The 27111-nt window shown below is 37.0% G+C and overlaps 1 protein-coding gene across 5 annotated transcripts in view; it reads right to left on the bottom strand.

The window, feature by feature from the left end:
* CLOCK (clock circadian regulator) overlaps window positions 1–26662 on the bottom strand; it is a 146512-nt gene extending 119850 nt beyond the window's left edge. For 3 of the 5 annotated variants that reach the window (XM_044226110.1, XM_044226107.1, XM_044226114.1), the window contains exons 1-2: window positions 26487–26662; window positions 25184–25262 (exon numbers count right to left, since the gene is read on the bottom strand). The gene's annotated coding sequence lies outside the window, so the exon portion shown is untranslated. Of the gene's footprint in view, window positions 1–21449; window positions 21509–25183; window positions 25263–26193; window positions 26310–26486 lie in introns of those variants that run through there. The other 2 variants (XM_044226108.1, XM_044226112.1) reach the window with 2 other exon arrangements.
* Window positions 26663–27111: the final 449 nt, after the last annotated feature.

Below are 27111 nucleotides of genomic sequence, written 5' to 3'. Positions count from 1 at the left end.
GCAATTAAGGATGATAATGGCAGAAGATAAACAATATAAAGCAAACTAGTAAGAAAATCAAGTCAGATTATAAAGCAAACTAGTAGTAAGATTTTGAAAAACTTCCTATTTGTAAATAAAGATAATCTAACATAGATAGCAATATTTTATTTTTTGAGTTCCATTAGCATCATGACCTTGAACCCACCGAGAATAAAAATTAACCTTAGCTCAATAACTACAATTTACTGTATTTAAAATCAACCTGACAAGCCTGGACTCTTGTCATTACAGAACAAAACATAAATGTTACATTATAAACCTACTCAAATACAAAACAAAAGATAGAAATGGAAATGAAGGAGTAGAAGACACAAGACAAAGAAAAGGATAAAGTCTTGATGTTCTTTTTTATTATTATTTAAAGAGTTTATTTTTAAGTCATCTCTACATCGCATATGGGGGCTCAAAATTACAACCTGCAAGAGTCACATGCTCTACGAACTGAGCCAGCCAGGTACCCCAAAAGGCCTACTGTTCTTAACTTGCATAGTAGGGATTTAAAATACAATATCTGAGGAATTCAAATATTTTATTTACAGTTGAAAACATTAATGAAAGAACTAAATAAAATAAGTATTTTTTTTAATAAATAAAATCCTTTTTTTTAAAGATTTTATTTATTTATTTGAGAGAGAGAGACAGTGAGAAAGAGCATGAGCGAGGTGAAGGTCAGAGGGAGAAGCAGACTCCCCATGGAGCTGGGAGCCCGATGCGGGACTCGATCCCGGGACTCCGGGATCATGACCTGAGCCGAAGGCAGTCGTCCAACCAACCGAGCCACCCAGGCGTCCCTAAATATAGTAAGTATTAAACTGGAATATATAGAGAAAAAAAGAAGTCTAAGGATAAATAGCTAAATCCTCATCTTTTTTAGCAGGAAGTAAAGAGACATAATTGAGGTTTATTAATCAAGAAATAAAAGCAGATCGCAGAGGAAGAAAAGCTCAGGACCACATGGCTTCACAGGAAAATTCTCTAAAACATTTAAGGATCCTCCTCAGGGGTGCCTGGGTGGCTCAGTGGGTTAAAGACTCTGCCTTCGGCTCAGGTCGTGATCCCAGGATCCTGGGATGGAGCCCCACATGGGCTCTCTGCTCAGCAGGGAGCCTGCTTCCTCCTCTCTCTCTCTCTGCCTGCCTCTCTGCCTACTTGTAATCTCTGTCTGTCAAATAAATAAACAAATAAAAATCTTAAAAAAAAAAATCCTCCTCAAACTCTGCCAAAGAATTAAAAAGGAGGCAACACTTCCAAATTCATTCTACAAGGCCACCATTACCCTGTTACCAACACCAGAAAAAAACACAATAAGAAAATCAGAGAGTAATATCCCTGATGAATACCAATGTAAAAACCCTCAACAAAATACTAAGAAACCAAATTCAACAGCCCATTAAAAGGATTACATACTATGATCAAGTGGTATGTATACCAAGAATGCAAGGATGTTTCAACATATGAAAATACACCACTATAACACACCACATTAAGAAAATGAAGGAGAAAAAAACACATGAACATTTCAATTGATACAGAAAAAACATCCAACAAAATTAAATGCCATTTCCCGACAAAAACACTCAGTAAGCCAGGAACAGAACTACTTCAACATAATAAAGGCCTAATATGAAATGTCTATAGCTAACATCATACTCAAAAATGAAAAAAATGAAAGCTTTTCCTCTAAGATTAGGAACAAGGCATCACTTCAACATAGTGCTGGAAATCCTACCTAGAACAATTATTAGGCAAGAAAAAGAAATAAAAGGCATCTAAATAGGGAAGGAAGAAATAAGTTTACTCTTTTCACTGATGACATATATTTACAAAACCCTAATGATCCTACACCCAGCAAAAAACTTTTAAAACCAATAAATGATTTCAGCAAAGCTACGTAATATAAAATTGACAAACAAAAACCAGTTATGTTTCTACACACTAACAATGAGCAATCTGTAAAGGAAATTAAGAAAGCAACTGCATTTACAATAGCATTAAAACAAATAAAATACCCCAACTTAGTGAAAAACGTGTATAGTGAAAAATACAAAATACAACTAAAAGAAATCAAAGATACAAATAAATGGAAAGATACTCTTTACGAATTGCTTCCTATGACTAGTGGCTACTACTGTTCAGCACAATTATGGAATACTTTCATCACCACAGAAAGTACTAAAAAACAATCCTGGTAGAAATTATAATGTAACAAAACTAGAAAATTAACAATAAAAATTTTTTAAAGGCTCTCCACCCTGTAAATTAATGTGTCTGTTTTTACGTTTTCTATTTTTTATAAACCTTGCTATTTTTTGTTGCTATACTGTTTGTGTTTATCGAGTGCAAAGTATATTTTGTCTATAAAGTTTCTTTCCATTTACTAAAATGAGTTTTATTCTGACTCATCTGCCTTTTCCATGTTACTTTTTTGTTCATATTTTTGGCAGTTTTACTTAAGGCCTGTGCCAATTTTTAAGTTTTAATTTCACATCACTTTTTTTTAATAGGACTTGCATTAGTTTCCTAGGGCTTCCAAAACAAAGGACTACAAACTGGGTGGCTTAAAACAACAAATACTTACTCTCTCACAGATTAGGTATGTGCCTTCTATACCCAATCTGTGAAAGTTTTTATCTTGAAGAACATTTAACTTTATTAATGCTTTTCCTGTATCTATTCAATAATAATAAATTGTGATTTTTATCTTTCATTCTATTAATGCTGTTTATCACATTCAATGACTCTTATATGTTGAGTCATCCTTGTACCCCAAAGATATACCCTATTTGATCATGGTGTATGAACCTCTTAATATGCCACTGAATTTAGTTTGCTAGGATTCTGCTGAGAATTTTTGCATCTATATTTCTCAGGAACATTGGCCTCTAGAATTCTTGAAGTATCCTAACCCAGCTTTGGTATGAGGATAATGCTTGTCTTATAAAATGACTTTGGGAGTACTCCTTCCTCTTTTATTTTTGGAAGAGCATAAGACTAGTGTTAATTATTCTTCAAATGTTTGGTAGAACTCACCAGCGAAACCTGATCCTGGGCTTTTATCGGCAGGTTTTTGATTACTATTTCAGTCTCCATATTTTCTACTTCATAATTCAATCTTGGTAGGTTATGTTTCTAGGAACTTACCCTTCCTTTTAGGCTAACTAATTTGTTGGCATATAATTGTTCATAGTAGACTCACGATCCTTTCCGCTTCTGTTGTATCAGTTGTAATGTTTCCTCATTCATTTCTGAATTTGAGTCTTCTTTTTTTCTAAGTCTAGACAAAGATCTGTCGAGCCTCTTTCCAAAGAACCAGCTATGAGTTTCCTTCATCTTTTATATTGTTGTCCCAGCCTCTAGTTCATTTATTTCTTCTTTCAACTGTTTTTCTCCTTCTGCAAACTCTGGGCCTCGAGTGTTGTTTTTTCTTTCTAGTTCCTTGAAGTGTAGTTATATTGTTTGTTTCTGTCTTCCTTTTTTCTTAATCTAAGGTATTTATCACTATGAACTTCCCTATTAAAACTGTCTTTGCTATATCCCATGTGTTTTGGTGTGTTCCCATTTTTAAGGGATATAGTTTACTCTTGAGCACCAAAGATTTGAACTGCACAGGTCCATTTATATATGGGGTTTTTTAATATACATACTATAAATTTTTCATATAATTTTAATAACACTTTTCTATAGCTTTGTTGTTAAGAATACAGTATATAACACACAAAACATACAAAATATATTTTAGTCAACTGCTTATGTTGACCAAAAGGCTTCCTTCTGGTCAACAGTAGGCTATTAGTAATGTTTAAAGGAAGCCAGAAGTTATATGTGGATTTTTGACTATGCAGGATTTTTGACCCCGTGTTGTTCAAGAAGCAACTATATTTTCACTTCTTTTACTTTCTTTAACCTGTTGATTGTTCAGGTGGGTGTTATTTCCATACAACTATGAATTTTCCAGTTTTCCTCTTGTTGTTTCTAAAATTTTATTCCACCGTGGTTGGAAAAGATACTGGATATGAAGTTATTCTTCCTACATTTGCTAAGGCTTATTTTGTGACTTAAGATGTACTCTATCCTAAAGAATGTTCCATGCACACTTGAGAAAAATGTGTATCCTGCTGCTGCTGGGTGGAATGTTCTGCTCTATGCGTAAAGTGTATTTCATGTCCATTGTTTCCTTAGATCATCTGTCCATTGTTGAAAGTAGGGTATCGAAGTCCTCTACTATTCTTGTATTGTTATTTCTCCCGTGATTATCTGTTATTTTCTTAATGTGTTTAGATGCTCCAATGTAGGGTATATATATAATTGAGATACCTTAATGAATCGACCCCTTTTTCATTTTATGACTTTGTCTCTTAAGACAGTTTTTGACTTGAAATCTATTTTGCCTGATATAAGTATAGCTACCCCTGCTCTCTTTGGTTTCCATTTGCATAGATTATCTTTTTCCATCCCTTCAATTTGAGCCTACATGTGTCCTTAAAGCCAAAATGAGTCTCTTGTAGGCAGCCTATACTTCGGTCTTGTTTTTAAATCCAGTCAGCCACTCTATGCCTTTTGATTAGAAAATTTAATCCATTTGCATCAAATTATTGATAGGTAAGAACTTACTAATGCCATTTTATTGTTTCCTGACCGTTTCGTGTAGTCCCCTCATTCCTTTCTTCGTCTTGCTGTCTTTGTGAACTGACTTTCTGTGGTGGTATGTTTTGAATCCCTTCTCTGTCTTCTGTGAATGTACTGCAGGTTCTGCTTTGTGGTTGCCACGAGGCTTACATACATCTTATAAGCGTAATAGTCTATTTTAAGCTAACAACTTAAACATACAAAAATTCCATTCTTTCATGCCCCCTCCAATATTTTGTTTTTGATGTTGAATTTACTTTTTATGGTCCATATAAACTGCTGCAGCTACAATTTTTAATAATTTTACCCTCTAAACTTTATACTAGATAAGTGATTAACATACCACATTGTATCATAAGAATACTCTGAATTTGATTATATACTTACCTTTACCAACATGTTCTGTAATTCTTTTTTAAGTTACTAAGTAGCATCCTTTCATTTCAGCTTCAAGAATACCTCTCAGCATTTCTTGCAGGTCAGATCTAGTGGTGACACCCTCAACTTTTGTCTGTTTGGGAAAGTCTTTAACTCTCCTCCAATCCTGAACAATTTTGGTGGATAGTTTTCTTGGTTGGCAGGTTTTCTCTTTTGGCACTTTGAATAGATCATCCATCCCACTTTCTCCTCACTGCCAAGTTTTGCTGAGAAATCTGCTGACAGACTTATGGGGGCACCCTTACATGGAAGCAATTTTTTCCCCCTTGATGCGTCTAAACTTTTACATTTGACTTTAGATAATCTTTTTATAATGTCTTGGAGAAAACAATTCTTGGGTTTAAAATTTGGGGGAACCTATTTGCTTCATGAACTTGGATAGCCAAATCTCTCCTTACATTTGGTAAGTTCTTAGCCATTATTTCTTTAAAAATTAGCATTTTAGGGGCACCTGGGTGGCTCCGTTGGTTGAGCAACTGCCTTTGGCTCAGGTCATGATCCTGGAGTCCTGGGATCGAGTCCCGCATCAGGTTCTCTGCCCCGCAGATAGTCTGCTTCTCCCTCTGACCCTCCCCTTCTCATGCTTCCTCTCCCTCAAATAAACAAAATCTTAAAAAAAAAAAAAAAAAAATAGCATTCTGCTCCTTTCCTCCTAACTTCCTCCATGATTTCAGTAATGCATAGTTTAATAGTATCTCATCATTGCAAAGTCTTTCTTCACTCATTTTCATTCCCCTTTAATTTTGCTCTGACTACATAGAGTGCCCTGTCATCTTCTTTCTTCTGCTTGGTTGAATCTACTGCTAAACCTACTGAAATCTTCAGTTCAGTCACTGTATTTTTCAACTCTAGGATTTCTGTTTATTTTAATGGTTTCTATTTATTTTTTGAATTTTCTTTTTGAGAATTTGTTGGGTGATACTGTTCCTCTAAGCTTAGTATTTATATTTAATCCCTCTATGTTTAATTTTCTTATTTACTTGTAAAGCTTATTTGAATTATCAAACTACAAATTTCAGACTGTCAAGCTGCAAAAACTGGCTTAGCCAGTCTATCTAGGAAATTGGGAAACAAATACTGTACCCATTCAACAAGTGACATTGTCTTGATATAGTCTGACTATATGCTTTCTAGTAATATTCTCAGATCATGGAACAAAACTTTTTTCACCCTAACCCTTACCTATGTTTCCTCTCTCATAATGACTTCATAATAAGATATAATATATTTTGAAAAAATATAACAACTACAGCAGTTGTGTATAAATTATCTAATACAAAGTGGTACCTTAAATATTGAGTACCTTCATTTTACAAATACTAAAAATTTCAAATTTGCCCTGGGTCATAATTAAAGATGTCACTCCTTATATTTAAAATATTCCCTAGAAATTCCAAAGGAGTAAATGCCTTTGAAATAGATCATAAATCTTTAGAGGCTATGAGTACTGACCCACTTAAGTATGCTTTTGTTGTTTGAAAGGTATTTATTTAAATTAAAATCTTAAGGTGCTCCCAATCTTTTACTGACTGCCAAAATCAAAATTGAGTATTCTTGTCAAATTTTCAGAGCACTAAACGAGAAAAACATGTAGCCGAGAATACTATATCCAGCTAGGCTATCATTGAAAATAGAAGGAGAGATTAAAAGCTTCCAGGACAAACAAAAACTGAAAGAATTTGCAAACACCAAACCAGCTCTACAGGAAATACTGAGAGGGGTCCTCTAAGCAAAGAGAGAGCCTACAAGTGGTAGATCAGAAAGGAACAGAGACAATATACAGTAACAGTCACCTTACAGGCAATACAATGGCACTAAATTCATCTCTCTCAATAGTTACCCTGAATGTTAATGGGCTAAATGCCCCAATCAAAAGACACAGGGTTTCAGAATGGATAAAAAAACAAAACCCATCTATATGTTGCCTCCAAGAAACTCATTTTAAACCCGAAGACACCTCCAGACTTAAAGTGAGGGGGTGGAAAAGAATTTACCATGCTAATGGACATCAGAAAAAAGCAGGAGTGGCAATCCTTATATCAGATAAATTAGATTTTAAGCCAATGATTATAATAAGAGATGAGGAAGGACACTATATCCTACTCAAAGGGTCTGTCCAACAAGAAGATCTAACAATTTTAAATATCTATGCCTCTAATATGGGAGCAGCCAACTATATAAACCAATTAACAACAAAATCAAAGAAACACATCAATAATAATACAATAATAGTAGGGGACTTTAACACTCCCCTCACTGAAATGGACAGATCATCCAAGCAAAAGATCAACAGGGAAATAAAGGCCTTAAATGATACACTGGATGAGATGGACATCACAGATATATTCAGAACATTTCATCCCAAAGCAACAGAATACACATTCTTCTCTAGTGCACATGGAACATTCTCCAGAATAGATCACATCCTCGGTCCTAAATCAGGACTCAACCGGTATCAAAAGATTGGGATCATTCCCTGCATATTTTCAGACCACAATGCTCTGAAGCTAGAACTCAACCACAAGAGGAAGTTTGGAAAGAACACAAATACATGGAGACTAAACAGCATCCTTCTAAAGAATGAATGGGTCAACCGGGAAATTAAAGAAGAATAGAAAAAAATCATGGAAACAAATGATAATGAAAATACAACGGTTCAAAATCTGTGGGACACAACAAAGGCAGTCCTGAGAGGAAAATATATAGCGGTACAAGCCTTTCTCAAAAAACAAGAAAGGTCTCAGGTACACAACCTAACCCTACACCTAAAGGAGCTGGAGAAAGAACAAGAAAGAAACCCTAAGCCCAGCAGAAGAAGAGAAATCATAAAGATCGGAGCAGAAATCAATGAAATAGAAACCAAAAAAACAATAGAACAAATCAACCAAACTAGGAGCTGGTTCTTTGAAAGAATTAATAAAATTGATAAACCCTTGGCCAGACTTATCAAAAAGAAAAGAGAAAGGACCCAAATAAATAAAATCATGAATGAAAGAGGAGAGATCACAACTAACACCAAAGAAATACAAACTATTATAAGAACATACTATGAGCAACTCTACGCCAACAAATTTGACAATCTGGAAGAAATGGATGCATTCCTAGAAACATATAAACTATCACAACTGAACCAGGAAGAAATAGAAAGCCTGAACAGACCCATAACCAGTAAGGAGATTGAAACAGTCATTAAAAATCTCCAAACAAATAAAAGCCCAGGGCCAGATGGCTTCCCGGGGGAATTCTACCAAACATTTAAAGAAGAACTAATTCCTATTCTCCCGAAACTGTTCCAAAAAATAGAAATGGAAGGAAAACTCCCAAACTCATTTTATGAGGCCAACATCACCTTGATCCCAAAACCAGACAAGAATCCCATCAAAAAAGTGAGCTATAGACCAATATCCTTGATGAACACAGATGCAAAAATTCTCACCAAAATACTAGCCAATAGGATTCAACAGTACATTAAAAGGATTATTCACCACGACCAAGTGGGATTTATCCCAGGGCTGCAAGGTTGGTTCAACATCCGCAAATCAGTCAATGTGATACAACACATCAATAAAAGAAAGAACAAGAACCATATGATACTCTCAATAGATGCTGAAAAAGCATTTGACAAAGTACAGCATCCCTTCCTGATCAAAACCCTTCAAAGTGTAGGGATAGAGGGCACATACCTCAAAATCATCAAAGCCATCTATGAAAAACCCACTGCAAATATCATTCTCAATGGAGAAAAACTGAAAGCTTTTCCACTAAGGTCAGGAACACGGCAGGGATTCCATTATCACCACTGCTATTCAACATAGTACTAGAAGTCCTAGCCTCAGCAATCAGACAACAAAAGGAAATTAAAGGCATCCAAATCGGCAAAGAAAAAGTCAAATTATCACTCTTCGCAGATGATATGATACTCTATGTGGAAAACCCAAAAGACTCCACTCCAAAACTGCTAGAACTTATACAGGAATTCAGTAAAGTGTCAGGATATAAGATCAATGCACAGAAATCAGTTGCATTTCTCTACAACAACAACAAGACAGAAGAAAGAGAAATTAAGGAGTCAATCCCATTTACAATTGCACCGCAAACCATAAGATACCTAGGAATAAACCTAACCAAAGAGGCACAGAATCTATACTCAGAAAACTATAAAGTACTCATGAAAGAAATTGAGGAAGACACAAAGAAATGGAAAAATGTTCCATGCTCCTGGATTGGAAGAATAAATATTGTGAAAATGTCTATGCTACCTAAAGCAATCTACACATTTAATGCAATTCCTATCAAAGTACCATCCATCTTTTTCAAAGAAATGGAACAAATAATTTTAAAATTTATATGGAACCAGAAAAGACCTCGAATAGCCAAAGGGATATTGAAAACAAAGCCAAAGTTGGTGGCATCACAATTCCGGACTTCAAGCTTTATTACAAAGCTGTCATCATCAAGACAGCATGGTACTGGCACAAAAACAGACACATAGACCAATGGAACAGAATAGAGAGCCCAGAAATAGACCCTCAACTCTATGGTCAACTAATCTTCGACAAAGCAGGAAAGAATGTCCAATGGAAAAAAGACAGCCTCTTCAATAAATGGTGTTGGGAAAATTGGACAGCCACGTGCAGAAAAATGAAATTGGACCATTTCCTTACACCACACACAAAAATAGATTCAAAATGGATTAAGGACCTCAATGTGAGAAAGGAATCTATCAAAATCCTTGAGGAGAACACAGGCAGCAACCTCTTCGAACTCAGCCGCAGCAACATCTTCCTAGGAACATCGCCAAAGGCAAGGGAAGCAAGGGCAAAAATGAACTTTTGGGATTTCATCAAGATCAAAAGCTTTTGCACAGCAAAGGAAACAGTGAACAAAACCAAAAGACAACTGACAGAATGGGAGAAGATATTTGCAAACGACATATCAGATAAAGGACTAGTGTCCAAAATCTATAAAGAACTTAGCAAACTCAACACCCAAAGAACAAATAATCCAATCAAGAAATGGGCAGAGGACATGAACAGACGTTTCTGCAAAGAAGACATCCAGATGGCCAACAGACACATGAAAAAGTGCTCCATATCACTCGGCATCAGGGAAATACAAATCAAAACCACAATGAGATATCACCTCACACCAGTCAGAATGGCTAAAATCAACAAGTCAGGAAATGACAGATGCTGGCGAGGATGCGGAGAAAGGGGAACCCTCCTACACTGTTGGTGGGAATGCAAGCTGGTGCAACCACTCTGGAAAACAGCATGGAGGTTCCTCAAAATGTTGAAAATAGAACTGCCCTATGACCCAGCAATTGCACTACTGGGAATTTACCCTAAAGATACAAACGTAGTGATCCAAAGGGGCACGTGCACCCGAATGTTTATAGCAGCAATGTCCACAATAGCCAAACTATGGAAAGAACCTAGATGTCCATCAACAGATGAATGGATCAAGAAGATGTGGTATATATACACAATGGAATACTATGCAGCCATCAAAAGAAACGAAATCTTGCCATTTGCGACAACATGGATGGAACTGGAGCGTATCATGCTTAGCGAAATAAGTCAAGTGGAGAAAGACAACTATCATATGATCTCCCTGATATGAGGAAGTGGTGATGCAACATGGGGGCTTAAGTGGGTAGGAGAAGAATCCATGAAACAAGATGGGATAGGGAGGGAGACAAACCATAAGTGACTTTTAATCTCACGAAACAAACTGTGGGTTGCTGGGGGGAGGGGGTTGGGAGAAGGGGGGTAGGGTTATGGACATTGGGGAGGGTATGGGCTTTTGGGTAAATTGGAAGGGGAGATGAACCATGAGAGACTATGGACTCTGAAAAACAATCTGAGGGGTTTGAAGTGGCGGGGGGGGGTGGGAGGTTGAGGTACCAGGTGGTGGGTATTATAGAGGGCACAGCTTGCATGGAGCACTGGGTGTGGTGAAAAAATAATGAATACTGTTTTTCTGAAAATAAGTAAATTGGGAAAAAAAAAAAAAGTATTCTTGTCAAGTAAAGAGAAGCTGCATATGCCCATCACAGAGAACTACTTGCTATCCTCGTAAGTAGAAGAGAAGACGAGGCTACTGGTGCCTAAAAAAAAACTTGTATTTTCAGTATAAATTAGCTGTAATCAAATCTTAAGAGAACTAGAGTATTTTTCACTTTATACAAAGGAATGAAATCATATTTATTGTTTAATGGATAAGAAACTATTATACAAGACAGTTTCTAGGGTATTTTTATTTTACTTATCTTACCAATTTCTTAAAACTTACATATGATTAATGTAATACATACATGGTTTAAAAAGAAAACAGTAAAAAAGGCTTATAATGGAAAGGCAGCCAGCCTATCCCTATCTGCAGTCGTGCTGCCTAGAAACAATCACTTTCAGCTACTTTTTGCATTTCACTTGTTTTTATACTTATCTCCAAAATTATAGGTCACGTAACCTTGTCTTTATTACCAGATTACGTCTATGGACTCCCTGTTATGCAAAAGAATGATTTAGTTCACTTATATTATCTTCAATCTGCATTCTTTTCTCCTCATTCTGAAGTCAATCAATCCTACTGAGGCATGTGAGACTAAAAGCTGAATTTAACTTTTATTTCATGTTAATTAAATTGCTAGGTATAGCTAGCAGCTACCATATTAGGTGGGTAGCTCTATATTACTCCTGTCTTTTGGCATAAAGTTTCCTTTACAATCTAGAATTAGAATCAATTTTTATATATGTTCCACATGTGCTTGAGAAGGTATGGTGTCTATTTTGAAGACAGAATTCAGTTTATCCATCAAATTTTGCTTATTACTTGGGTTACTTAGGTGTTCTACTGCTTTAAGGTTTTGTTCATTTGATACTCTGGTCTTCTACCAGTTATGGTCTTTGTGAATAAATCTCTAGAATGTTTTTTGTCTTTAAAATATTAAATTTTTAATTATTATTTTTGTACAGATATTTGGTACTTCATTATGAAATGAAACATTACAATTAGAGTACTCATCCTTATATTGCTTAATCCCATCCTCTTTATATTTTACAGAATAGCTTTCTGTTACTTTTAATAAGGTTTTTATTATTGTACTAATGGACATCTTTATAATCATCTCCATATATAATGAACTTAGCCCTCTATTTCTTTATATTTTTCCTTCCGGTTCTCTATTACAAGCTATGATTCAATATGGTTTTTTTCCCCTCCTCCCTTTCTCATCACTAGAGTTCAATCAAACACATTATCGTTGTTAACTGTTTACCTTTCTACTGTTAGGTATACTTCTCTATTACTATACTTACTGATTTTAAATGCTATTGATTCCTAGTTATTTCACAGGAGGTAATTAGCATACTTGGCACACTTACTCAAGCTCCCACATTCTTTCCCCGTCTCCTTCTGAAATTGATAGTTGTTTCATTATTCATGTATATAGAAGACTAATAAGGTCTGCTCAAATACTGACTTCTAAATGAAGACTTCTCTGTTTTCACCAATTTAAAATTGTAAACCCTGCCTACTCCCCTCACATTCATATATCACAACCCCCTAGAGCCTGATGGTCATTAGTACCGTTGGAGAAAAACCCATCTAACATGCTTACTGGTTTCTCATCTAGCTTCCTCCAGTTGGAATATAAGCTCCCCAAAGCAGGGGTTCTTTGCCTACTTTGTTCACTGCTACAACACCAGCAACTAAAACAGTACCTGGGGCACAGAGTAGATACTCATTGCTTGCTGAATGAGCAAGATAAAGTCCACTACTAAAAGTATATTAAAAAACTATAAAAGCAATCCTGAGAGAAATTACAGGCCTAAATGAATTGAGTTCAACTGTATTTCTGGATCAAAAGACTTGGTATTAAGATATTCTTTCTAAAACGATCCATAGATTCAATATAATCAATCACAATCCCAGGAGCCATTTTTATATGAGTGGCCAAGTTAATCTTAAAATTCACATGAAATGAAAGGAATCTGAACAAAAACAATTTTGAAAAAGAAACACAGTGCTAGAGAACTTCCATTACTAGACTTAAAGCTATAATCATCAAGACATTAAGATACTGATGTAAGAACAGACATATGGATCCCTACCTAAAGCAGATTTCATAAAGACCCACACATACGTGTTTAGTTGATTTTTGACAAAAACAGAAAGATAATTCAGTGAAGAAAAGATGATCTTTTCTAAACAAATGGTGCTAGAACAACTGTATATCTATGTGGGGGGTGAAAATTTTTTTAAAGAATCTCAACCCTTTCTTCACACTATATATTTAAAAAAGAAAACTTGAAATGAATCAGACTTAAACACAAAAGCTAAAACTATAAAACTTCTGCAAGAAAACATATGAAAAATCTTTGAGGTAGATAAATATTTCCTTGAACACAAAATCTAAAGCATAAAAGAACTGAAAATTTAAATCAAACTTTAAAACTTTTCAAGACACCATCAAGAAAATGAAGGAAAAGGTTGTGAGGTAACTTTCACAATTCTAACATCTGATCAGAACTTCATACCAAAATATATTAAAGAAATAGAACACATCAAAATACATTAAAGAAAAAGAACATTTTATGTCTGACGTTGCTTACAATAAGCAACCCATTTTTTTCTAAATGAACAAAAGATTTTAGCAGACACTTCACAAAATGCAAGAATGACCAATAAGCACATGGAAACATGCTCAGTATCATTAGTCATTAGAAAAATGCAAACTGAAACCACAATGAGATATACAATTACACAACCACTAGAATGACTGAAATTCAAAAGCGACAATACCAAGTGTTGACAAAAATGTAAAGAAACAGAAACTCAGGGACGCCTGGGTGGCTCAGTTGGTTGGACAACTGCCTTCGGCTCAGGGCGTGATCCTGGAGTCCCGGGATCGAGTCCCGCATCAGGCTCCCAGCTCCATGGGGAGTCTGCTTCGCTCTCTGACCTTCTCCTCGCTCGTGCTCTCTCTCACTGTCTCTCTCTCTCAAATAAATAAAAAATCTTTAAAAAAAAAAAAAAGAATATTTATATATAAAAAAAAAAAAGAAACAGAAACTCACACGTTTCTGAGGAGGATATAAAGTATTACACCCACTTGAGAAAATAGTTTGATGGCATCTTATAAAATTAAACATACATCCCAGCAATTCCATTCCTAGATGTTTGCCCAGGTGAAAAACCATGTCCTAAAAAAGTTTAGCAGTTCTGTTTAAGGCCAAAAGTTGGAAGCAATCCAAATGTCCACCAACTGACAACTATAAACAAATTATGTCATATCCCACACAATAAAATAGTCCACAATCATAAAAAGAAACAAACTATTGATAGAAGTATCAAAAGCATTAAGCTAAATGCAAGCCAGACCCAGAAGACAACATAAAGTATGATTTCTTTTATATTACATTTGCAGAAAAGACAAAATTGTGTTAATAGAAAACATATTAGTGGTTGCCAGGGGAGAGAGAATTTTTCAGGGTGAAAGGAATTTTCTATATCTTGATTGTGATGGTGGGTACAAGAATACATCTGTCAAAACTCAATCAGTGTATACTTACACTGAGTAAACTTTAATATGTATAAATAAACCTGAGTTTTAAGAAGTAAGCTAGGTCAAAAACTAAAATCCAACTACCTAATATGCAATAGAATACTTAACAAAAAATAGCTCATGGAAATTAAGTATTCTGTGTAGCTTTAAAAATAAGAAGTCCAGGGCACCTGGGTGGCTCAGTGGGTTAAGGCCTCTGCCTTCAGCTCGGGTCATGATCCCAGAGTCCTGGGATCGAGCCCCGCATCAGGCTCTCTGCTCGGTGGGGAGCCTGCTTCCTCCTCTCCCCTCCTCCTAACCTGCCTCTCTGCCTACTTGTGATCTGTCTGTCAAATAAATAAATAAAAATCTTTAAAAAAAAAAAAAAAACTGATCTCGCTTTTCCCACATATTTAAAATATAAAATAAGAAGTCTATATTAAGGAAAATAGAACAGCTTACAGTAGCCCAATATTCTTGCTGAGAACAACTAGAAAAGCTAAGTAAGTTACAAAAATCCTATTCTTAAAGCCCGCAGAAAGATGTGTAAAGATGGAGAACAAGTCAGTCTAAAATTAGAGAAGAGAGAATCTTTTAAAAATGTTTAGATGGGGGGCGCCTGGGTGGCTTAGTCAGAAAGCTTCTGCCTTCAGCTCAGGTCATGATCCCAGGGTCCTGGGATAGAGCCCCGCATTAGGCTCCCTGCTCCACAGGAAGCCTGGTTCTCCCGCTCCCATACCCCCTGCTGTGTTCCCCTCTTTTGCTGTGCCTCTTTCTGTCAAATAAATAAAATCTTTTAAAAAAAAATGTTTAGATGATCTGCAGTTATCACTGGGTATAATCAGGTATTTCCTGATTATGAGCATGGGCTGGAGGCTAAAAACATACTTGTCCTGTGCAGAACATTGATGCTAAAGAATCAAGAGTTCAAAAGAGCTTTTTGTGTTCACACAGGGCTAGATTAACAAAACTGGACAACTACAGGGACTTCAAGGGACTTCAAAAAGCTACTATCTCCACAAGAACATCTGATTAATTTTAAAACCATGTAGGGTAAGAAGGCTAAATAGTTAACTGAAAAGTTTTGAAAAGCAAAGTGAAAATTCCCACCTTTGGCACTGCTAAGAGGATAAAGACCATCAGGCTTAGAAGTGAAAGCTGTGGAAAACAACACTGTACAAATAAGGCAAATAAGAGGAAGAGTATATCATCAAACTACTAAAACAGTAATCTAACCTCCATATAAATTAAGATGATTGGTTCCCCATTCTACCTGTCTAGAAGAAAAAGGGGACCCAGTCTGGCAAAACATACTCAGTAATGCTTCCTTTATTTTGTTTTTAATCACAATGTCTGGTATCCAATAAAAAATTATAAAACAATCAACCAACTTGACCTAATTCACATTTATGTAACATCAGCTAGTAACAACAGAATATGTATTCTTTTCCAAATGCACAAAGAACATTTACCAAGACAGATCATATTCTAGGCCACAAAACAAATCTCAATGTAATTAAAAGGATCCGAGTCATATAAAGTACGTTTTCTCATCACAATGATACTAGAATATAACAGAAAGACCTCTGGAAAATCCTCATATATCTAGAAATTAACACACTTCTAAATAATGTATTGGTAAACAATAAGATCCAAGTAAATTAGAGACTATTTTGAACTGAGTGAAAATGGAAAAAATATATACATATAAAAATATGTAAGCAGTACTTGGAAGTTTATAGCACACAGGGAAGCACAGAGGCAGAGAGGTAATCAATGACCTCAGCTTGTACCCTAAGAAACTAGAAAAAGAAAAACATAAACCAAAGTTAAAGGAAGAAAATAATGAAGTTCAGAGCAGAAGTACAAAATAAACATCAACAACAACAACAAAGATAGAGAAAATTAGCTAAACCAAAAGCAGATTTTTTGGGAACCTTAAAAAAATTAATCAATCTCTAGCCAGACTGATCAAGTAAAAAAAAAAAAAAAAGAAGACACAGATTTAAAGTCCAACTGAATCTCTATGGATTATATATAAAATTCACTATTTTATAGATATTTAAAGATATTAAGATTATAAACAACTTTACCAATAAATTCTACAACATAGATGAAATGGACAAGCTCCTTCAGAAACTCAGCATACATGTGAAGAGCTGGAAACAAACAGGACCAATAATCAACAGAACAACAAACCATATAAGCAGACCAATAGATGATGCAGATACTGGAACAAATAAAGACAAGCATTTAAGTAACTAACCAATATATTCAAGAGAATTGGGAGTATTAAAAATCTATAAAATAGGATTAATGCTCTAGCACTCAAAATCACAACATAAAATTAAGAATACAAGAAATCAGGGGCACCCGGGTGGCTCAATGGGTTAAGCCTCTGCCTTTGGCTCAGGTCATGATCTCAGGGTCCCAGGATTGAGTTCTGCATCTGGCTCTCCACTCAGCAAGGAGCCTGCTTCCCCTTTCTCTCTGCCCGCCTCCCTGCCTACTTGTGATCTCTCTCTGTGTCAAATAAATAAATAAAATCTAAAAAAAAAAAAAAAAGAATATAAGAGACCAGTTTCAACAAAAGAGAAAATAGTTTTACTAATGGAAGAGGGGTCAATAGAAGATACCTGAGTGATATACTGAGAAAAAACTATTTAAGAGATGTGTGGAACATGATCATTGACCTGTAACATCTAAATTAGAATCTGAAAAGAGGGAAACAGAAGCAATATTTTAAGAGGAATAACAGAACATCCTCAAACTAAAAGGCATCGAGCTATTAATTCCAAAAGTTGTATGAACATAAAGCAAAATACTTACAAAGCACACCTCAACACATTATAGTCAAATAGCTAAAACACTAAGACAAAAGAGAAAGTCTTAAGAGTAGTCAAAGAAAAATAAAAGACACATTATTCTCAGCCAGACTATAAGATGATAATTGCCTTCAATAAGACTGCCAGCTGACTTCAACAAAAAGCCAGAAGACAAAACATTTTTTTAATAAAGAAAAAAAATAACTACCAACTTAGAATACCATATTCAGTAAATAATATTCTTTAAAAAAAAATGTGAAAGACGGTCTCAAAAAAAAAAAAATCACTGTTGGTAGTGTTGCCAATATGAAAAGGAAGCTATTCAAACAGAAGGAAAATGATCCTAGAAAGAAACACACAAAGACAGGAAGGAAAAAACCTAGAAAGGGTAAATATTAACAAAAATTAGCTGCCTAATACTGCTTTCTGCAGTTTAAAATACGTACAAATAAAATACAGAATAATGATGCAAAAACATTGGAGGACTTATTGGGGAATGATAGTAGTCATTTGTACTATAATAATAAGTCAAGTATACTTGTTATAATCTCTAGAATAACCACTAAAGATATAATGAAAAAATATTTAACTCACAAGCAAACAGGAGGGAAAACAATCAAAATAACTTAACTTAAAAGAAAGCAAAACAGAAGGGATAAAAAGGAATCAAAGCAGATAATTCAAAGAAGTCAAAGTTGATGGTAGTGGCAAACTGAGCAGTAAAAAAGTAAATGAATTAAATACTCAAAGTAAAAGACTAACAGTTCAATAATGATAATCTGTATTTATTCACAGACATCCAGAAAACATGAAAGTTTACAAAACTGCACATATTCCACTTTAAAACTACAACTGGTAAATACACACAAATGCCTCAGAAAATACTGAAAAAAAAATTTCAATCTCAGGGCTCATCCCTGAGATTTTAGGTGATTTTCTTTATCATAACTTTCTTTGTAGTTTTTGGCACTTTAATTCTTTTCTAAGGAGCAAGACCCATTTTCATAAAAACCACAACACTTTTCAAAAAAAAAAAAAATCAGTTTACAAATTTTAATGATCAGCTCCAACAAAATAACAGACTTACAGAAAAAGAACATGATCAGGCCTAAGAAGAAGTTAAAAAATATAAACTTATTTCATACAATAAACTTTAATCTGGAAACTAAGAAAGTTTTATAATTATAAATACATTATATCATCACCATTTCTGATGGAGACTAAATTTATCAGGTTAAGAGTTGGAAACAGGTTTTCCGATTAACAAATGGTTCCCTCACTTCTCTTACTTCTAATAAAAATCTCTGATATTTCCATTGTAATATATTATATGTTAAACTTATAAAATAAAATTTAAGTCCTAACATTTTTCATTGTAGTATTAAAAATCTTATTTAGGAAACAACCCACAAATTAAAATGAAAAATTTAAGTTTAAAATTTAAACTTAAAATTTAAGTTTCAACACAGAAGAAAACCAGTTTCCAGTTTCATGAATCAAAACTTGTTAAAGGGCATCAAGGAAAAATACACAATACCATGCATCTTGGAACCATATTCTAGTAACTTTATTATTCTAAGTCACATAAAAAGATCAAGTACTCCCAAACTCTCTATATAAAAACAAAACTCGAAGCAACTTACTTAAATATATTTAAACTGGGAGGGGAAAAAAAAAAAAGGTAAAAGCCCTGTCTGATATACACTATGAAAATAACAAAACCAGAATCACTGCTAACATTTATTGACCACTTCACTATGGGATACTCTTTGCTCAAGTAATCTGCATTTTTGTCTCACTTAATCTTCACATCATACTATAAACTAGTATTATCTTCCTTTTACAGATGAGAAATTGAGGTAACATTTGCCCAAGGTTATACAACCACCCAGCAGTAAAGCCAGGATTTGAATGCCAAGCAGGCTAGCTCTAGAACCTTGCACTCTTAATCACTACACTATGCTATCAATGAAAGTAATTACGATCTTGTTAAAGTAGTATGCTGTCTTTGTTATTAAATTTCAGGCTACAAATAAGCTTTATTTAGAATAAAACCAAACATTTTAACTATGTGGTCCTGTTGCTGAGAAAATAATATCTAAAAACTTCGTACTTTCATGACAGAGAAAAAAGCAGTCACTCTTAAAAGTATATTCATTAAACCTGAGAACTTCCAAAAATAGACAATAGAAGGCACATTAAAAACTACTGCATTAGGGGCGCCTGGGTGGCTCAGTGGGCTAAAGCCTCTGCCTTTGGCTCAGGTCATGATCCCAGGGTCCTGGGATCGAGCCCCACATCAGGCTCTCTGCTCAGCGGGGAGCCTGCTTCCTCCTCTCTCTCTCTGCCTGCCTCTCTGCCTACTTGTGATCTCCGTCTGTCAAATAAATAAATAAAATCTTAAAAAAAAAAAAAAACTGGGACGCCTGGGTGGCTCAGTTGGTTAAGCGGCTGCCTTCGGCTCAGGTCATGATCCCAGCGTCCTGGGATCGAGTCCCACATCAGGCTCCTTGCTCAGCAGGGAGCCTGCTTCTCCCTCTGCCTCTAGCCTGCCACTCTGTCTGCCTGTGCTTGCACTCTGTATCTCTCTCTCTCTAACAAATAAATAAAATCTTTAAAAAAAAAAAAAAAAAACTACTGCATTAAACTGTCTACAAAATCTTATCTATTTTCTCTTGAAAGTAATTTAACTTAGTTTTTCTCCCCAACTTAAACTGGAAGATCCAGACACCTAGGAGTAGAATAAAATGTCACAGAAATCCTAAATAAAGCTAATGTCAATTTTTTGGGTGATGAAGGATTCTTTCTCAGTATTTACATTTTCCTTTTAAGGAAGTGTTTTGGAGCAAGCAAAGAAACCTCTCTGTTGAACTTCATTTTATTCATGTATGGACTAATTCATAAATCCCCACCCTACTTAGCAGGCTCATCTAGGTAACTGTTATCCAAATGATTTATGCTCATGAAATGCAAAGTTAGTTTAATTCAAAGTAAAACACAGTTTAGAAATAAACATTATAAAAGCCTTGGATTCACTATTATGGATCATTATTAATTTATTATATACTTATATTTTTAAACAAAAAGCATAAAATTTTAGTTTAATCTGGAGAGTAATACAAATACAGTATCTACTTAAATTCTAATTGAAAAGTGACACCATTTAGGGGCACCTGGGTGGCTCAGTGGGTTAAAGCCTCTGCTTTCGGCTCGGGTCGTGATCCCAGGGTCCTGGGATCGAGCCCTATATCGGGCTCTCTGCTCAGCAGGGAGCCTGCTTCCTCCTCCCCTCTCTCTCTGCCTGCCTCTCTGCCTACTTGTGGTCTCTGTCTGTCAAATAAATAAATAAAATCTTTAAAAAAAAAAAAAAGTGACACCATTTAAAAATTCATCACTTAAATGTCCAACTTGAAAAAGATGAATTAGTAAATTATTACACAAACATAGATTAGAGTGCTCCATAGCCATTAAGAATAATCATGTTGTGGAAAAACACATAAAAATGTTCAGGATTCGTTGTTAAGTGAATAGAATAATTTGCACTACAGTAGATGCATTATTAGCCCATTTTGTAAATATCATATGTCTTTAAGTACACATATATTTATAAAATGGCTAAACAAAATGCAGAAAGAAGATATTCCAGAAGGTTAACAATGGCACCTCTTTGTAGTGGGATTTCCAGTGATAAAAATTTAATTCATGCTTTTTTGTGTCTCCCAAACTTTCTATGTTAGGGATGTGCTATTTTTATAACTAGGGGGAAGAGATTAAGAAAGAGACAAAGGAATTATTTACATTAAAGCTTTATTTTAATACAAATCACAAATTCTTAACTAGAGATATGGCTTAACCCTTACTAGTAAAGCCCCCACTTTTTTGTTTTGTTTTTAAATACAAAACCTCTTTACATGAACCAACCTGTATTCTTGTTTTCCACTATTCTGTGTAAGAATTAAAAATTAAAGTACCTGATTAAATGTGAACTCTGAAAAAAGATGGGAATTTTTGTCTTACTTTTGTCTTATTTGAACTTTTGTCTTATTTGACCTCATAATTGTAGAAATTAAAATATTCCTGAAAAATAAATGTAAGTCACATCCTTAGCAGCATAAGTCAAAAGGAATTCATAAAAAAAATTTTTTATAAGTGATTTCTTTCTGTTGACTTCTAAGACTTAAAACAATAAGCAGAATTACATCTTTGTGAAATACACACCTAAAGCAGGTAGCGAAAATAGTCCAGTCGTCACTAAAGAGGATGGGTTTAGATAATTTGAAACCTGCATAACTAAAAACATGGAGAAAAACAGTAATCTCCTATCCACATAATTCCCAGAAGTTACACTAACAGAGCTATATAAATGACTAACAAATGGTTGTAACGCAACATATAAATAAAAATGCCATAATAATTAGAGTTAATTAGTAAGCAATAAATTGCTCTGACACTTTATTCTTTAAGTAATTCATACAACTCCATCTAAAATTTTAGACTTGGTAAAAGGGAAAATGCAGTCTTGACTAGTACAATGTCTGTAAGAAACTACACATTAAAAAAAGTATGCATCTGCAAAGAACTGGAAGGAAATAGACACAAAACAAAGTGATTTGCTGTAATATGGAGCTTCAATTTTTTACAATGTTGTTGTTTGCTTTCATAGTTTAAAATATTTGCAGCAAACATATTAATTGACATAACACTATGAGTAAAAATGGATGGGGAGGTGGTATATTAAATATGTCCTTTGAGAAAAGTTAATAAGAAGCAATTTACTTTTAACACTAATACTCTCTGATATATTAGATGGTAGGTAACAGTTAACTGACAGAATTAAATTTCCTAATATTCCTAACAATCCTGAAATCTAACAGAGGCTGTATTATAATTATCAAACTAAACATCAGATGACTCTTTCCACTGGACTACTGTAAAAACAAAAAAAAAAAGCAACTATCAATTAGTCCTTGTTATAGTGCTTGCCTATAACAAGGCAATTTAATTCCTTACTTCCTTGCTCATTAAAAGCTAAGATTTGAGCTTTCTAAATTTGTTCTATCCTTTCTTAACGATTTAAAAGATTGAGATATAAACCCCTCCTCCAATCCCCATGCCTGTAAAAATAAAAAGCTGGAAACATTCTCACCCTTATAAACCTTATGTATATTTTTCTTCTGGAATCAATCATTTCCTACCTTGTGTTAAAATCATTACACACATGCTCTTTTAACTACACTAGATTTCAAACCGACAGAGAGTAGCGTCACTGATACTGCACCTTTCTATGTATATCACATATTGTAGTAAAGACTAAATAGTAAAGATTTAGTCTTGATTAATCCCCTGAACTTTCTGCACACTCCATCACCTGAAAAGAATTATTAGAAAGGTAGTGTTCTCTTGCAGGAGGAAATAGGAGGTGAGTGAAGGTGTGCATACTCCTTTGTCTGCTGTCAGGTAAGCACAAACCAGACCAAAAGGCCTTTCTATTCCTTTTCCCTTCCAAGGCTAGACTCCATCTAAGTCAATCAGCATCTCCTAGCTAAGGACAGAGCGGGCCTTCAGAGGACCTGGAGAGGTTGATGTAATCTAGGGAGTTTCTAGTGGTCTGCAAGACCGGGTCAAAATCCAAAGAAAACCCTAGACTGTGGACTCTAAAGAGTCCTACAAAACCCAAGGAATCCAACTCTTTCAGCTGAATACAATCTACAACCAGATAAAACTCACACTGGTATGACCTAATTGCAAACTGTAAATGCCCCCCAAGATGAGTGGACCCTCACAAGTGAAAAGATGAGTATAAAGAGTACACCATATGTTAAACTTTCTGACATACTCCAGGTTGTTTTCCTGTCCTGTGACCTGTGAGTAGAAACAGAGCCCATAGTAGAGGCAAACTGACAGAAAAGACAATTCATTTTCCAATATTAAAAAGTCTATGTTTGTAAACACACAGAAAAAGATCTACAAGATTAAACAGTGTTAACAGCAGCTATCTCTGGAGAGGGACATGAAACAAAAGTTTAATTTTCAAAGGAGGTTTTCACTTACATACATATTGTATTGTTTTCATCTTTCATGAGCATCAATTTACTTTGGTAATTTTAAAAAAATATTAAGTAAAATGCTGAAATGTGATTCTATTTTTTTCAAAAAGGATTAATAGACCCACATGGAATTCAGATGAAAAATAAATGCCATTTTGCAGAAGCTTGGCTACTTCAGACCTACAGTTCAAACAGAAATAATGCAATTATCCAATCCTACAAAATAAAAAGGAATACTGGTAACATAACAAAAATGCCCATAGCAACTGTCACCCACTACTCAACGTTCACTATTTTGATTATACAGTATTAGCCACCAGAGGGAGTTTCAGTACCCTCCCCTCAAAATTATATCCACTCTAACAAAGCCCTTTTTCAATTTTAACCTAATTAAAAAGGTTACGATAGGAGAAAAAAATATATCTTAATACAATTTTTACAGCAATCCATAAATCATAAAAAGTTTTTATTGCACCAACAGAACACTGCTTCTCCATTTTATTTTAATTTTTCATTAGAACTATATTTACAAATTGACATTTTATTGAGGTACGGGTCTGATTTCCTTAAGAGAAAAAAGTTTCCCAGTCTGAAAAACAAGATACCTGGACAATCAAATCTATTATTAATTGTAATGGGGTCCATATTCTTGACTTATCACAACTTCGTGGTTAGAAAAAGTAAAATTTTATACAACTATGACTCCTAAAAAAAGAGGAAGAGGGACACAAAACTACCCTCTGAAAACAACATATTCCAGCAATAATGCCCAAAGTAAATAATGCCATTGTGCTTTAGCAAAGCAAAATACAACTAAGCATCTTTATGAGTTAGTCTGTGACGTCAGCATCTTAAAAATCAAAGTTGAAAGAGCCCAGCTTATCATAAACTTTCTTTCAATATTAGTTCATTTTTCTAAAAAACATTAAGAGAAATCACACTGAAAATGTCCAAAATCACAAGTAATGGAACAGAGACAGGCAAACAGACAAAACCCACAAAGCAAATTATTTGGGAGAGGAGGATTTTTGTTTAATCTAGTTTATGAGTCTGTACCATAGTCAAAAAAATTTCTGAATACAAAGACATTTACGGTGTAAATCTCATTTCCCACCTCCCTTCCTCAGGCTACTACTTCTCCCTCTCTCCCACTGTTACTACTTCCCCAGCATCCTCCCAGAGTATCTTTATAATTGAAGAGCAAACACAAGTTCATATTCTTATTCCTCCCCCACATCTTAACACATAAAGCACATTATTCACACTGTCCTACACCTTGGGGTTCCCCCCTCTTTATAACGTATTTTGCAGATCTTTCCATGCCAGTGCACAAAAAGCTTCCTCATTCTTTTTCTCACGGCTGATCAAGACTAGCTCCACCACCACTTTCATTTGTCGTCTTCTGGCTAACCTCTAATGACATTCTGTTCATTCAAATACCTAATACCTGAGTTAGTTTCCTTCCCCCAACAAGATTTTAAAACAAACCAGATCTGAGGTGTCCCAGGAGAGAACTTTGAAGAAAGCAACTCATTAGCTAAATTACGTCCGTTTCAGAACGTTTGTTTTTCAAGCAGGTGAAGACACAAACATACCACAACTCTCAAATCACTAAAAATAAAGCGACAACTTAGAAAGCAATCTTCACGTGAAATTACCTTTTTTTTGATTTGGGGGATCAGCAGAATAGTCATATCAATAATGACTGTAAAACTTTCTTCTTGTGCTTTTCTTTCACTGTAAAGGAAAAAATAAAGGCTAGTAAGCCTTCCTAAGAGCAAGACAACGACCACCTGACTCGATCTTCAATCCCCAGATCAGAGGCCAAGACATTATCTCAGGATCCTGCTGACTTATCAACAGGACGACCTGTACCCCAACGAAACACTCTGAAGAATACAAGCTCTGCGGCGCTACGTGTTGGAAATTACACCCCAGGAGCCAGAGCGCCAGGACCAGATCCACAGACTCCAGCTTCGCGGGCGGAAAGGGATCTAGAACAGCCAGCCGCGGTGGTGACAGGGCGCGGGGAGGCGCGGGTCGCCAGAAGGAAGACCCGGCGCCGCGCCGCGAGCCCTCGAACCCGCGCAGTCTCCCGCGCTGGACGCGCGAAGCCGCGCGTTCCCCGGGAACCGAGCCCCGGAACCACGACCACTAACGGAACCAGCCCACGGGCGGAGGCCGCCGCTCGGACAGCGGACCGCGGCGCGCGGGCCGGCAGCCGGGAGGGCGGGGGTTCCCCGGAGGAGCTGGCCGCCCCGGCGCCCCATTGGGCCCCGCTCCAAACGTGCCCGAGTTGTGACAGGAATAAAGTGGGTCACAAGGCCTAGCGGGTCCCCAGCGAAAGCCCTCTCGGCACCGCGTCTCCGGCTTTCCCGGCCTCTGGAACCGGCCCCAGCCCGGAGGCGCGCTCCGGCCACCGGCCCCACCGTGCACCCCAATCCCGCCCCTGCCCCGCAGGTAACCCCGGCAGCCCCGGAGGGCCCCTCAACCAGGGCGCGACTCCACCCCAACTCCCGGGAAAAGGCACACTAGGGCGACAGGCAAAACTTGGGCTTCAGCTCCCGCCTTCCCCTCCCTCGGCCGCCGCCCCCCGGCCACACACACACACACACACACACACACACACACACCGCCCCCCGCTCCCTCCCCTTCTCCGCGCCCTTACCGTGTGGCTTGCGGCGGCTCCGGCTTTTTCCCTCCCCCACCCTGGAGTCTGGCTGCGGTGACTCGGAACCACTAACCCGGAGCGTCCAGGAGACACAGCGGCTCCCAGCACAAGCAGCACCTGGGGCTGAGTGGCGCACCCCCCCCCCAAAAAAATTCACCGCTACTGCCGCCCGCTCCTCCCCCTCCCTTCCCTTCCCCTCCTCCACCGGCACCGGGAGCACGCATGCGCCGCCGAGGCAAGCCTACCGACGGACTTCAGGCCCCGGGCCCACCCGGTGGGGCGCTACTCACCGGGAGCGCGCACGCGTCGGCGGCCAGATTTCCTTCGCGCTCTCGCTCTCGGGGGTTTCCTTTTTAAGCCGGTAGCCGCAAGCCCAGTCTGTGATTGCGCTCCCTGCTGGCGCATGCGTCGTCAGTGACCCCCGCGGGCTCCGACGGCCGGCGCTCAGTATTTGCCCCTCCCCTCACTCTCCCTTTCCCCGGCGCAACCCCGTGCGCATGCGACTTGCCCCGTTAGGCAGCGCGGAACCGCGGAGGGGATCCCGGGCGCCGATGAGACTTCGGCTCCCTCGGGCCGTGCGTCTGCGCCGTCTGCGGAGGGAAATCGGGATCTCCCCGGCGCCCCCTTCCCGGCTCTCATTACTGGAAAGCTGGGGAGGCGGGGCCTGCTCGGGTGGAGGGTACGGTCGGACCGGGGAGCGTTGGCGTTAGGTCCGGGCGGCTTTGGTTTTCACCGGTTGCGGGGAGCGAGGAGGAGGAGGGAGAGCTCCTTGCCGGATGAGGCACCCGGAGGCCCGAAAGGGGACCCTCTCTCTGTTGGCCAGCACGCCGGGGAAGATTTTCTGGGTGTTGGCAGACGGAAGGCTTTTTTCATTCTCCAGCGGCATCACTCGCGTTTCCTCTCTTGAGACTGGGA

This window comes from Neovison vison, chromosome 11 (assembly GCF_020171115.1).
Source record: "Neovison vison isolate M4711 chromosome 11, ASM_NN_V1, whole genome shotgun sequence".
Lineage (NCBI taxonomy): Eukaryota > Metazoa > Chordata > Mammalia > Carnivora > Mustelidae > Neogale > Neogale vison.
The sequence above is the reverse complement of the archived record's forward strand: the minus strand, read 5'-3'. Positions and strand labels throughout refer to the sequence as shown.